Source organism: Carassius carassius, chromosome 3 (assembly GCF_963082965.1).
Source record: "Carassius carassius chromosome 3, fCarCar2.1, whole genome shotgun sequence".
Classification (NCBI taxonomy): Eukaryota; Metazoa; Chordata; class Actinopteri; order Cypriniformes; family Cyprinidae; genus Carassius; species Carassius carassius.
The window spans coordinates 37,526,173-37,540,084 of record NC_081757.1 but is presented as its reverse complement, the minus strand read 5'-3'; positions in this window follow the sequence as shown (position 1 = coordinate 37,540,084).

Sequence of the window (13,912 nt, the reverse complement as noted above, 5' to 3'; positions counted from 1 at the left end):
CAGCTTCAAGACATTAGGTCTTGAAGCTTGGTAATTTGTGAATTAAATTTTTCTTTCTTTTTTCTTTTTCTTGTTCTAGTTCTTTCGGAATGGACTTTAAGTTTAATTCTCTGAGCATAGCATCACTGTATGTAAGGGGCGTTCGTGAAATTACGAAGCGAAAGGCTTTATTTCTTTTTTTAAAACAGACAGATGCTGACTTTATTTTTTGTCAAGAAACACATTCTACAGACTTGGATGAAAAATTTTGGAAATCTCAATGGGGAAAATCTATTTTTTTCAGTCACGGCACTTTGCATTCAGCGGGAGTTTTGGTTTTGATGAACAGATTTAAAGGAGACGTTCTGAACTCTGTGACGTGTGAAAACGGAAGATGGGTTATTTTGACTGTGAAGTTAGACAATAGTATATTTATACTTTGTAATATTTATGGTCACAATTCCAATACGTTGAATAAGTCCTTATTTGCAAAGGTTTCTGATATTATTCAATGCAAACTTGATGCATTCCAAGCTTCATATTTTATATTTTCAGGCGACTTTAATGAATGTGTGGATAATCTGTGTGATAGATATCCACCTCGTTCTTCTCAACGTGATGCACAATCAAATTTACCTTCTCTATGTGCCAATTTATCTCTTACTGATGCTTGGCGATTCTACAACCCTGGAATATCCGAATATACTTGGTCTAACAAAGACAAATCTTTGCAATCTAGAATTGATATGTTTTTTATTTCTACATCTGCTTTGCAATATGTCAAGAAAATCGATCAAAAGTATGCCCCTTTAACTGATCATAAGCTTATTTCTTTGATGCTTATAGGCACAAAAGAGAATTCTAGTCTTAGAGGGTACTGGAAATTTAATAATAATCTTCTTAAGGATGAATACTTTAATAATAGTGTTAAAAAAATTGCAAATGACATTTTGGGAGGTGTAAAGGAAGGATTTAAATGTAAATGGGAATTTTTTAAATATAACATCAGAAAGATTGCAGTTAAACGTAGTAAAGAATAAAAAAAATTAATAGACAAAATGAGTTAGAGTTAATTAATAAATTAGGGATACTGGAACAGAAGCACAATCTTACTAAGGAGGAAGGAGCTGAATTGGTCGCAATTCAATCCCAGTTAGATTTGATCTATTTAGACCTGGCTAAAGGTGCTTTTATTCGTTCTAGGGCGAAATGGCTTGAAGAGGGAGAAAAAAAATTCAAGTTATTTTTTCGCACTTGAGAAAAGAAATGTTAAAAGAAATGCTATAACTGCTTTAAATATTAACGGGAATCATTGTATGGATCAGAAAACAATTTTTGACTTTGTTTACTCTTTTTATAAAGAACTATATGATTCCAAATTTGATTTATATAATTGTGAAGAATTCATTCAAATAGTCCATCAACATACTCCTATTATTGATAAAGATTTTCATAATTTTTGTTAATCCAATATAACTTCTTCTGAGATCAAAGATGCCCTGTTAAGAATGAAAAAAAGGGAAAGCACCAGGTATAGATGGGTTGACAGTAGAATTTTACTTACATTTTTGGGAACTGATCAAAATACCTCTTTATAATATGTATAATGAATGTATTAACAGTGGTGAAATTACTAATACTATGAAACAAGGTATAATTTCATTAATTGCTAAACCGGATAAAGATCCAAATTTGATAGAAAATTGGAGACCAATCTCTCTTCTAACAATTGATTATAAATTAATTACTTTAGTATTTGCTAACAGATTACGAGAAAGTTTAAATAAAATTATTAGTGAATGCCAATCAGGTTTTTTGAAAGGACAACATATAACTAACAATATTAGACTTGTGCTTGACCTTTTGGATTATGCTGAGAATGTTGATGAAGGAGCCGTTATTTTCTTTTTAGACTTTTATAAAGCATTCGATACAATTGAACATGAATTTTTATTTAAAACTATAACACTTTTTGGATTCGGAAATACATTTTTGAATGTAGTTAAAATGTTTTACAATGATATTAATAGTTCTGTAATACTTAATACTTCCACCTCTAAAAGATTTAACATTAACCGGGGAGTACGTCAAGGTTGTCCAATTTCCTCCTTTTTATTTTTGTTGTGAAGGAGTGGATGCCGAGTTGCCATATGCTTCATACTGATATTAATTATAATATTACATGATTTCTTGTTTGACTATTAATCAAGTTATGGCAAGAGTGAAATGTGTAACCTTATGTGCGCTTAATAGATATTAAAGAATGCTGTTCTCTGTTTCTTTTCCTCAAGATTAATGTCCACATATTATGTGTGTGTATCCAACCGTAATGATAATACACTCGCCAGTGCTAGAAAGCCTTGAATTTTAGATAAGTTCTCTGTGTATGTGTGTTAGTATCTGTCTGTACAGGGAGAAGCTCAGACAGTCCCAGGACAAACGATCAACTGCCAGTGTCCAGCGTATCAGATATACGTCTTTGGAGAGTTTATCTAGGTTTTGGAACCAATCAGAATTTTGTTGACTTATGTATTGACGCAATTAGTATCCTCTGTCAGGGTATAACTGTGGTTAATTTTTGAGTTGTACGGGGGGCGGCCTGTGAACTCCTGCGAGAGTGTTGAAGCTGACTTCTGCTGATGAAACTGCAAACTATTTTCTTCAGTAAAATTATTATTATTAATTGAACTCATCTCTGACTCCTGGTCTTCATTGCGACATATCTGGTCCTTGGGTTTTAACTGTTAAATTACCTCAACAGTTAAATGGTGGAGAATGCAGGCAATCGTTCTTTGGTGACATCCCTGATCAATCATCAAACCAAGGTAGGAAAGATTTTATATTTAATATTATTGGTTAGGGACTGTCTGTAAGTGGAGGGGGCCGAGAGAAAGAGGAACGATATACTCACTCAGACGTGAGGGGGTAGACGCCAGCTCCGGGGTGGAGTAGGTAAATTGGTGTCACGGTACACCTGTAAATGAAGTAAACTTGTGAATAAAAGGGGTACAAGTGCACATCGGTAGGTCTTAGGATAAGATATATTTAAAGATGTGTACAGTTACAGGGGGTAAAAGTGCACACCTATAGGTCTTAGAGAAAGACGTGAATTTTTTCTAGGTGTGCACAGTCCAGGGAGGGACAAAAACTCATTCTTAACAGGCATGTGAACCCGTAAAGGGCAGTGCTGGGTCAAGCACCAAGGGACAAGGGACACGTAGGGCCGTAAATAGGCAGTGCTGGGTCAAGCACAGAGAGCCGAAAAGTACGAGAGGCCGTAAAGGGCAGTGCATTTACGGCCGGGTAAGCCAAAGTAGGGGTATGGGAAATCCCGAGAAGAATGTAAGACGCTAGACGGGGGTTCTAGTCGTAACTCGCTCTTCCAACTCTCGATCACCCACCATTACAGACGGGGGCGCCCCAAGCTTAGAAATAGGCCAGGTCAGTGGTTAGGGAACAGAGTATCCAAAATGAGTGTTTAAAAATAAATAAATAGTGATAATTCATATGTGCACCTATAAAAATATAGGGATATATGCAAAGGGAAAGTATTGATTGATCTGGGATGCATCAGGAACAACCCCGAAAGAGCTAAAATTTAGTTTTCATGACCCTGATTGGATTGGACCAGTATATGGAAATTCTGGAATATACTTTGCAGTTTCATCACGCAGAAGTCAAGTGCTGTTGGTAAGATCGCCGCCTCAATATCTTTTTGGTTTATGATAGAAATATGAAACAGAAGAGAGCAAATGCTGTAAACAGTTTGGCTCTGAAGCTCTGACTTTAAAAATATTCTCTGAATTAATTGAAAGAATGGTCAGTCTGAGCTTTGATTCTGATTGGAAAGTTAAAACAAAAACTTGATTGGCTTTAAACACAGAAAGAACCAGAGAGATAAACAATGTTTAAATGTATGTGCCGATTTGCTAAAAATAATCCCAGTAGTAAATGAGTGATGATTTAATCTGAAAAATAGATTAAATGATAGATAGAAGGTTTAAATGACAAAGAATGATATCATAAGATCTGTTCTAGTTCCTATATAATTGTTGAAAGTCCTGACAAGGCATATTGAACAGAATTCATGGGTTGGTGAAAATACTGTAGGCACACAAATTGGCAGTAGCGTTTTGGAAAAACTTAGAAGCTTATGTTTTGCTTTAAAAGATAAGATTGCTTTGACTGCAATGAAGCAGTTGTTTTTATCTCATGCTGGCCCCCACCATGACTCTGGCTTAAGCAGTAAAAATACCAGAGACATGTTCTGAGTGGAAAATTTTTAATTCCTATATTTACTAATGTTTGGCCAAAAGAGTAATTTTATTGTTGGACTGCAAAATTGTAGCCACGCAGCATCATAAAAAAAAAAGAAGAGAAAAGAAAACTATTGTTTGCTTATGAGATGATAAAGTTGTAAACAAGTAACATAAACGGGGGTTTCAACGTAACTTTGAAGACAGCATGCTAGCAAGTCCCGAAGTGATATACGTGGGTCAGATAACCCCTGACAGATTTAAAACCAATGTTGAAATTACGAAGCCATGGCCAGAATTAAGTGAATGAATAAATACAAGTTGATGTAAAAGTAATGACAATGACTGCAAAGAACTTTGAGAAACATTTGAGTTGAGAAAATAAAGTAAAAATACAAATATAAAGAGGTTTATTTTTAAAATGCATATCATTTCTGACAAGTTTAAACTGGGCTAGAGTAAAATGATAGTACGATTAAATTATGTTAAAAATGAATGAAAATCAGTGTTGGGAAGGTTACTTTGGAAATGTAATAGGTTACAGATTACAAGTTACCCTGTTTAAAATGTAATAGTAGTGTAACTTTTTCAATTACTTTATTAAAGTAATGTAACTAATTACTTTTGAGTACTTTTTGATTACTTTTCTAAATTTGAGAAAATTAAAGAATAATAAATAAAAGCATATTACAACTTAAATACAGTTATCTAATAAGCATGTGAGGTATTCTGTGTAATAAACTCCTAAACATTGGTGTTTTTTTTTTAACTGCTGTCTCTTTGTATATGATGATAGTTTTCTCAAAATAAGTAAAATGCACATGAAGTGACACAGAGCAGTTCTAGAAATTGTGTTTATGTGCTCGTGTACTCCTATATTGAGGCGGGAGAGGTTGAAAACACTGCGAGCTTCAGTAGGCCTATGTGTAGTAAATGAAACCTTTGCCATTAATTTACAGAAGGGGCGGACTGGGAAAAAAAATCAGACTGGAAAATTCAAACTCATACAAACAAATTCATGGACAAAACTATTTTTTATCTATTTTAAATCTTTAATTTGGGGACATGCAAAATAATTAAAAGTTCTCTCCTGAACTGCACCTTCACTTCCATTTTTCTCTTCAGTTTCTTTATTTTGACCTGTTATGCATCTCTCTCTTGACTTTAATACTCAAGATTGAACAAAACTATACTTTACAATACAATACTCTCCAATACTACAATATCTTTATAGAAAAATCCTAATACTGTACACGAGTCATATTTTTCCCTTACAAAAATTAACCATGCTTTTATTAGCCTATATAAAAGTAAAATAACCTTGTTTAATTTTTTTTTTTTTTTGCAAATGGATTTGTATTTATTTTTAAATAAATACATTTGTAAAATAATTTTACATTTTTGGTTATCACAGTTAAACAATAGTAACCATTTTCTCTGGATTTATAGTTAAATATTAAAATGTTAATTTTGTTGTTGTCTGTCGTAGCTCCCCCTAAACCTATAAAAAAAATCTGATTTTTTTCAGCTAAATTACTACTGTAACATTACAACAGATAATAATGATGTCCTTTCTATAGTATTTTGAGTGATGACTGATGAGCAACGTGCTGCTGCTTGATTAAATAAATTTAGAAAAACAAAGACAAAAAAGCATCTTTACAGATGAAACTGACCTGAAACCCTGAACAGTAGTTCTGCTTCTTTGCTCCAGCTGTGCGCTTCCATAGTCTCCCTCTCTCGCATTGATTACTCGGAGTCTGATCCAAACCATTTGGCGGAGGCGCGGAGAGCGCGCGAGTCATGACTAACAATTCATGATTTATTAGAGATTTAATTATCAAATGGCGGATTCGCAAATGATCGCTTTAGTACATTCGGCAGGCAATTATACAATAATGAGATTAAATAGTGGGGAAAAATCGGCTGCCAGGTCACCGGGAATTGTCCCGGTTCTCCCGGTGTCCAGTCCGCGCCTGATTTCCACAGACACGCAGAATGTACAGGAGTCATATATTGCATTTTTGGGGCTTAATATTCACAGACACTAGTCCATGTCATGTTTTGATTCAAGTGTACTGACCTACTTTTGATTTAGTCATCCATAATGTGGCATATTCCATCCGTTTTTATGACTGGATTCTACGAACCAGACTGTGTTTCCGCATCCCGGAAATTATTAGGGCGATATGTCTCAGAATAGTCAGTGCAATTTGGGAAATAAATCAGTTAAATCTGTATGTGGATGCGTGTAAACATTAAAATGTAATTCCCTTTGTAATCGTTAAAAAATTCATAAGTAACTGTAATTTAATTACTCATTTTTTCGTAGTAACTGTAACTAATTACAGTTACAATAATTTTGTAATTAAATTACGTAACGCCGTTACATGTAACTAGTTACTCCCCAACACTGATGAAAATGCATCGTTACGAGTCCTGAATCCCTCAGAGTTCTCTCTCTCATTCAAAGTAAGCTAAAATGCCGTTATCTGAGCCTGTGTTTAAGTGATAAGCTATTTATAGTACAGCACAGTGTTTCAGTCAAATCATAGGCACTGAGATGCTAAAGGACATGATAAAAAGAGTTCAGATTTAATGCATTAAGAGGGCAGTTAGTTAAATGTTCAACTGCCCAATGCATTTAAGAAATAAGAGATTATAAAAATAATGAATAACAATTTAGGAGCAATTGTTGAAGAGACATGAGGTCTTTAAAATCATAATACAGACCCTGAGCTATAGAGGTAATAATTTTGAATAGTTAAACAGTTGTATTGCTATTTGTTCTATGACCAATAACTTATCTGTCTCATTTTTAGTCTCCACCATCATACAGGGCCTGATGGCTGCAGCTACAGAAGCAACAGAAAATTACAATGAATGGACGGATGTGAAAAATAAATTCACTGAGTAATCTCAGCATGATAGTTTGGAGGTATCCAATTGATTTTAGCGATTAAATATTAGTTTGATTAACCTGTCTCAATGTTTTAACACTAGTAGGTGCTGTCAATGGCTCTCATGGTTCTTGAGTGCACCTTTCCTAAGCAGCAGGAAATACTGGATTCTGGAAGAAGACTGTCGAGGATGTTGCAATGGGAAAGAGTGGTTACCAGTGTGCATGAGGTGATTTCTCAATGACGGGTAAGATCCTCTTCTGGCCAATAGGGGACAACCTAAGGCAGGGGGTCACCGCCACTGTGCACCTGCCCAGAAGGGAGGTGTTATATGTGAGATGGTAGTGGAGTTGAGCGGATGCTTGATAGGCCTAGAGCATCATTAAGAGGGGAACTGTAGGAAGTACAGCAATCTGCCTCAAAAATGTGAGCTCCTCCAGACCTGATCACCAGCAACCGCATTCCTTGATTGCTTGTTGTGACAAGCGTCCACAACTTGATGCAATTATGCCAGGGGATCACACCCTGAGGAAAAGAGGCTTATTTATAAAGAGTTAATGGGAATGGGCTGTCAAGAACCATCTGAGACCATGTGATGAAAGCCATTATTTTGAGACAAAATTTCTTATGTGGCTAAAATGATATTGAACTAATATGTCTAGTCTTTACTCATGCAGGTCATTAGGCATGGCATAAGATGATTACAAGATATGGTGGTGGCTTAAAATGAAGACTTCTTTTGCTTAATCAAGAGATGGTTTAGATAACAAAGGTTAAGGGAATTAAATATTTAAGGTCAAAAATTTTTTCAAGAGATGTTCCTACAGTAGCATTATGTATTTTAAACAGTCTAAACTGAGATTTGAGATATAGAAACTCTGACATTTTTAACCTATTTGAATGATTAAGGGTTATATGTTGTAATGAATTTGATATTATAGTCTAAGTTTAAGTTTGGTGAAAACTGTCAAATAAATAAATAACTAATTGTCACAGTGTCTGGGTTGTGTTCCCTGGGTTCCCACTAGGTGTCCTCAGTTCCCACGGTGTTTATCATATTATCACTTCCTGTCTCCTTATTTGGTCACCTTCCTCCTTGTTTAGTTAATTGATTGTTCCCCACCTGTCTCCTGTTTCCCCATTATCCTTTTGTGTATTTATACCTGGTCTGTCTGAGTCTTAGTCACGGAGTCCTTGTTTAATGTGACGTTAATTCATGTCCGTCATCTAGTCGTGCCCTTGCCTTGTGTTCATGTTTTGTTTATGTTTTGGATTTGGATATTCTGGTTTTGACCCTGCCTGGACTGTTTACCCCTTCGGATTACCCTTTAATAAATATCATACCCGCACTTGGATCTCTCCGTGTTTTTTGTATCACCACACGTGACAGAAGGACTCCGTCACAGTCAGAACCAGCGGTATGTCTGCCTATGTCTCATCCCCAGCCACAGAGCGGGAGAGAGACGGTTTTGAGGGAACTCGTCTGGTGGTTTTCCGGGGGACCAGGGGAGGTCGCCGAGGAGGGAGTGGTCGAGAGGAGACTCCGCATCGCTCTCAACCATGGCCTCCCTTCGACCCGGGGCTCGTGTGGGATGGATCAGAGCCACCGTATCACCATGGCGGACGGAGAGGGGAGAGGAAGCGCACGTCCGCCACGGTGGCGCCACTGCCCATGATTGCCGCGAGTCCAGCGCCACGGTGCAAAATGGCCGCCAGCTCAGGGCCAACGCCCAAGAAGGCCGCTGACTCATTCTTGGATTATTTCGCTACGCTGTCCAAGATCCTAGAGATTCCCAAGACGGTTAACGTCATGGCTGCTGAGCCAGTGCCACAGCACAAGATGGCCGCCAGCCCAGTGCCACAGCACAAGATGGCTGCCAGCCCAGAGCCACAGCACAAGATGGCTGCCAGCCCAGAGCCACAGCACAAGATGGCTGCCAGCCCAGAGCCACAGCACAAGATGGCTGCCAGCCCAGAGCCACAGCACAAGATGGCTGCCAGCCCAGAGCCACAGCACAAGATGGCCACCAGCCCAGAGCCACAGCACAAGATGGCCGCCAGCCCAAGCGCCACAGCACAAGATGGCCGCCAGCTTGGAGCCACAGCACAAGATGGCCGACTCAACGCCTGAGTCTCCAGACAAGGTGTCACCGACTCGCCATCATAGAGGGCGGAGGAGGAGGAGACAGGCGTCAACCATTCCTCAAAGCCCAGAGGACGTTCCCGAGGCGGTGCCCGATGCCGTTCCGGAGGCCGAGGCGGTGCCCGATGCCGTTCCGGAGGCCGAGGCGGTGCCCGATGCCGTTCCGGAGGCCGGGGCGGTGCCCGATGCCGTTCCGGAGGCCGGGGCGGTGCCCGATGCCGTTCCGGAGGCCGGGCGGGGCCCGATGCCGTTCCGGAGGCCGGGGCGGGGCCCGATGCCGTTCCGGAGGCCGGGGCGGGGCCCGATGCCGTTCCGGAGGCCGGGGCGGTGCCCGACGCCGTTCCGGAGGCCGGGGCGGGGCCCGACGCCGTTCCGGAGGCCGGGGCGGTTCCGGAGGCCGTTCCGGAGGCCGGGGCGGTTCCGGAGGCCGTTCCGGAGGCCGGGGCGGTTCCGGAGGCCGTTCCGGAGGCCGGGGCAGTGGCCGGGGCGGTTCCGGAGGCCGGGGCAGTGGCCGGGGCGGTTCCGGAGGCCGAGGCAGTGGCCGGGGCGGTTCCGGAGGCCGAGGCGGGGCCCGATGCCGTTCCGGTGGCCGATGCCGAGGCGGGGCCCGATGCCGTTCCGGTGGCCGATGCCGAGGCGGGGCCCGATGCTGTTCCAGAGGCCGAGGTGGTGCCCGATGCCGAAGCGGTGCCTGATGCCACGGCGGTGCCCGATGCTGTTCCGGAGGCCGAGGCGGTGCCCGTTCCTGATGCGGTGCCCGAGGCCACTCCCGACGCTGTGCCCGATACCAGTCTAGAGTCAGGGCTAGTTCCTGTTGACCCTCCAGAGTCGAGTCAGATGTTTGTGGACCCTCCAGAGTCAGGGTTAGTTACCGTTGACCCTCTAGAGTTAGGGCTAGCTCCTGTTGATCATCCAGAATCGAGTCATGTTCCAGTTGTTCCTCTTGAATCTTGGTCTGAATGATGCAATAGTTTGGTTTATGTAGAACAGAGATAAGTTGAACAAAAACGTGTGGATCTGCTGGGAATAGCCCCTTAATGGAGGAATAACGTAACAAGAGGTTTGAATTAATTGAAATAGCACAGCAAAAAAAATTATGTTTAAACAACACATTGTAATAGGCTCTATGGAGCTGCTTATGAACACCTGTCAAGTCAAATCAAATTAATATTGTGAACACTGACAGGGCTTTTTGATAATGTATACTGTTTCAATGCAGATTTACAGAAACTGAGGATGTCTCTTTAATAAATATTTGGCCGTTTAGAACTAAGTAATAGTATTGTTCATTTAGTAATAGTATTGGGAAATCTGTCGGCTCTTTTTCAGTTTATAATAATTTTGAGTAAATAAATATCACTGCCAAATGACAAACATGAACGAAGGGTTTTTAAGACATTGATCAGGTAGCTGACCTGTAAGCATTTCTAACTGACAAAACAGTGAGAACTAAATTGACTTTATACAAGGTATTGAGGATTTGCTTCTGAATGTGTCGTTAATATAGTCTGAGTACAGTAATATGATAATTGACAAGATTTGCATAAAAAAAATAAAATTAATAATAATAATAAGGCAATGAGTATGATTAACAAGTGGAGAGGTTAGTTGTATGCCCGATGCCGTTCCGGAGGCCGGGGCGGGCCTGTTCATGTTTTGTTTATGTTTTGGATTTGGATATTCTGGTTTTGACCCTGCCTGGACTGTTTACCCCTTCGGATTACCCTTTAATAAATATCATACCCGCACTTGGATCTCTCCGTGTTTCTTGTATCACCACACGTGACACTAATATTCTGCACAGTAAGAGAGCGAGAGAAAGTGCTTGAGTGGAGGAAGGGATGGTGCTCTGCTTCTCTTATCGGCCTGCTAAGTAAGAGTAACCAAAACAGAGCAATGATTTTAAGACCAAAACAACCCAGCTGATTTTTCTCTAAATAAAAAGCATTAATGAACAGGCAAACTTTGATACTAAATAAGAGACTAGGAACAAACTAGGTAAAACGTACAGAATTTAACACCAAAAGCAAACCTTGAATATGAGCTGTTAAATATTTATGTTAAGTATATGCACGCATGAGGATGACTACTGTATATTTTGGAGGACAATTCTGTTTCTGCTTTGTGTATATTGAGTCACTAACCTCTGGAATGAGTGTTTTATCATTACAGATGTGTTAAGTTAAATTACTTTACAGAAGTCGATAATTCTGAGTGAAACTAATGAAAAGACAATGCGGAACATGGGACGAGCTTTAAGTGGATTGGTTATCCAGCTCTGTCTGCTACTGGTAATAATGACTCACTCTCTGGATTAATATGTTTAAGAGTGTTTATATGATTGGATTTGTGAAATTTAAGATTGCCGTCCAAAATGGGTTTAAAATCCATGCCTAAATTTAAATGAGGGTCTAAATTTTAACAAGTTAACACTTTGTTGTTTGAATAGTAAAGGAAAATATTTTAGACTTGACGGAAGAAAAACAGTGACAGATTGGCTAAGTCACTAACCAAATTATCCAGAGAGCACCCTCACATAAAGAAGCCTGGTGGGAAAACAAAGGAGTGAATCCTGTTTATTTAATAATAGTGCAAAAGCAAAAGCAGCCATAAGGCTTTGTGGGTCCTCAAGGTCTGAATGATGCAATAGTTTGGTTTATGTAGAACAGAGATAAGTTGAACAAAAACGTGTGGATCTGCTGGGAATAGCCCCTTAATGGAGGAATAACGTAACAAGAGGTTTGAATTAATTGAAATAGCACAGCAAAAAAAATTATGTTTAAACAACACATTGTAATAGGCTCTATGGAGCTGCTTATGAACACCTGTCAAATCAAATCAAATTAATATTGTGAACACTGACAGGGCTTTTTGATAATGTATACTGTTTCAATACAGATTTACAGAAACTGAGGATGTCTCTTTAATAAATATTTGGCCGTTTAGAACTAAGTAATAGTATTGTTCATTTAGTAATAGTATTGGGAAATCTGTCGGCTCTTTTTCAGTTTATAATAATTTTGAGTAAATAAATATCACTGCCAAATGACAAACATGAACGAAGGGTTTTTAAGACATTGATCAGGTAGCTGACCTGTAAGCATTTCTAACTGACAAAACAGTGAGAACTAAATTGACTTTATACAAGGTATTGAGGATTTGCTTCTGAATGTGTCGTTAATATAGTCTGAGTACAGTAATATGATAATTGACAAGATTTGCATAAAAAAAAAAAAAGTAATAATAATAAGGCAATGAGTATGATTAACAAGTGGAGAGGTTAGTTGTATTTTTGAAGTTAGACACTTCGATACTTAAAATGTAATTTTGACCAAATGTTGTTAACAATGACAAGTTTAGGTTTATGGTTCATGTATGTTTAAACAGCATGTGAACTATGATGACTGCAAATGGATTCGTGGTGAAAGTAAAACTTAATAAAAGGGCTATTAAGTAATAAACTAGGAACTGCTCTAGGTTTTCGAGGAAATAATGATTATGATTATTTTTATTTTTAAAGATGGCTCAATATTGATCTTACTTATTTTTGGTTTGTTTATTTTTGTGTTTTTAACACCAAGTTTGGAGTGAAAGGGTATAATGGATATTCAATCCCTCTAATTGCACCATTGATCGGGAAAATGATAGATTTTCATAAAATAAGGGTATCTTTACTGGGATTTAGGTTATAAGCAATGTCTGTATTTGGTATCTGTGAGGTGACTGATGGTCTGACATATGTCAGGAATGCAATAACAGTGGTTATTCATTTAGCCCGGCTTCCAGATAATATTATATATATGTTTATTGTAATGAGTCTATTTTACGATATGACCAAATTAACTAATATTCACATTGTTGTATAAGACATGTTAAAATAAACAAATAAGGCAAATTTCTTTCTAAAGGGTCATAAAAATGAATTGGTTATTGTGTGTGCGGTTTTCATTAATGATTTGTTGAATCTGGTTAATGAATATGCAAATTTAGTCTCAAGGCTGTTGGATAAATGTTTTGTTTTATAGGGTAAGTGTGAAGTAGCTGTAGTAGGAAGAGAGGTATTTACAAAGGTATGTTGATGAAAGTATATATGGATGGAGGACACTTTTCCAGGTAGAGGGACACACAGAATGATTCACTGGAAAAGACATTACTTTTTATTTGAAGAAAGACTAGTGCAAGTGCAGATATGTGGGATTAAGTAAGTAGATGAATGTATATGGGAAGTATTTTGCACAAAATAATGTGTTTATTACTAGAAATGTCAGACAGTACCAGAAATGTTAAGTATATGCACCTGCTTAAGTTGACCAACAGCCTGCATTATTAGCATGCATCACAACTACACTTGACCTCATTTATTAGACCAGATGTGGGGTATTGGACCTCACATTGATCTAAAACGGGGGACTGAAGGAGTGGATGCCGAGTTGCCATATGCTTCATACTGATAGTAATTATATTATTACATGATTTCTTGTTTGACTATTAATCAAGTTATGGCAAGAGTGAAATGTGTAACCTTATGTGCGCTTAAGAGATATTAAAGAATGCTGTTCTCTGTTTCTTTTCCTCAAGATTAATGTCCACATATTATGTGTGTGTATCCAACCGTAATGATAATACACTCGCCA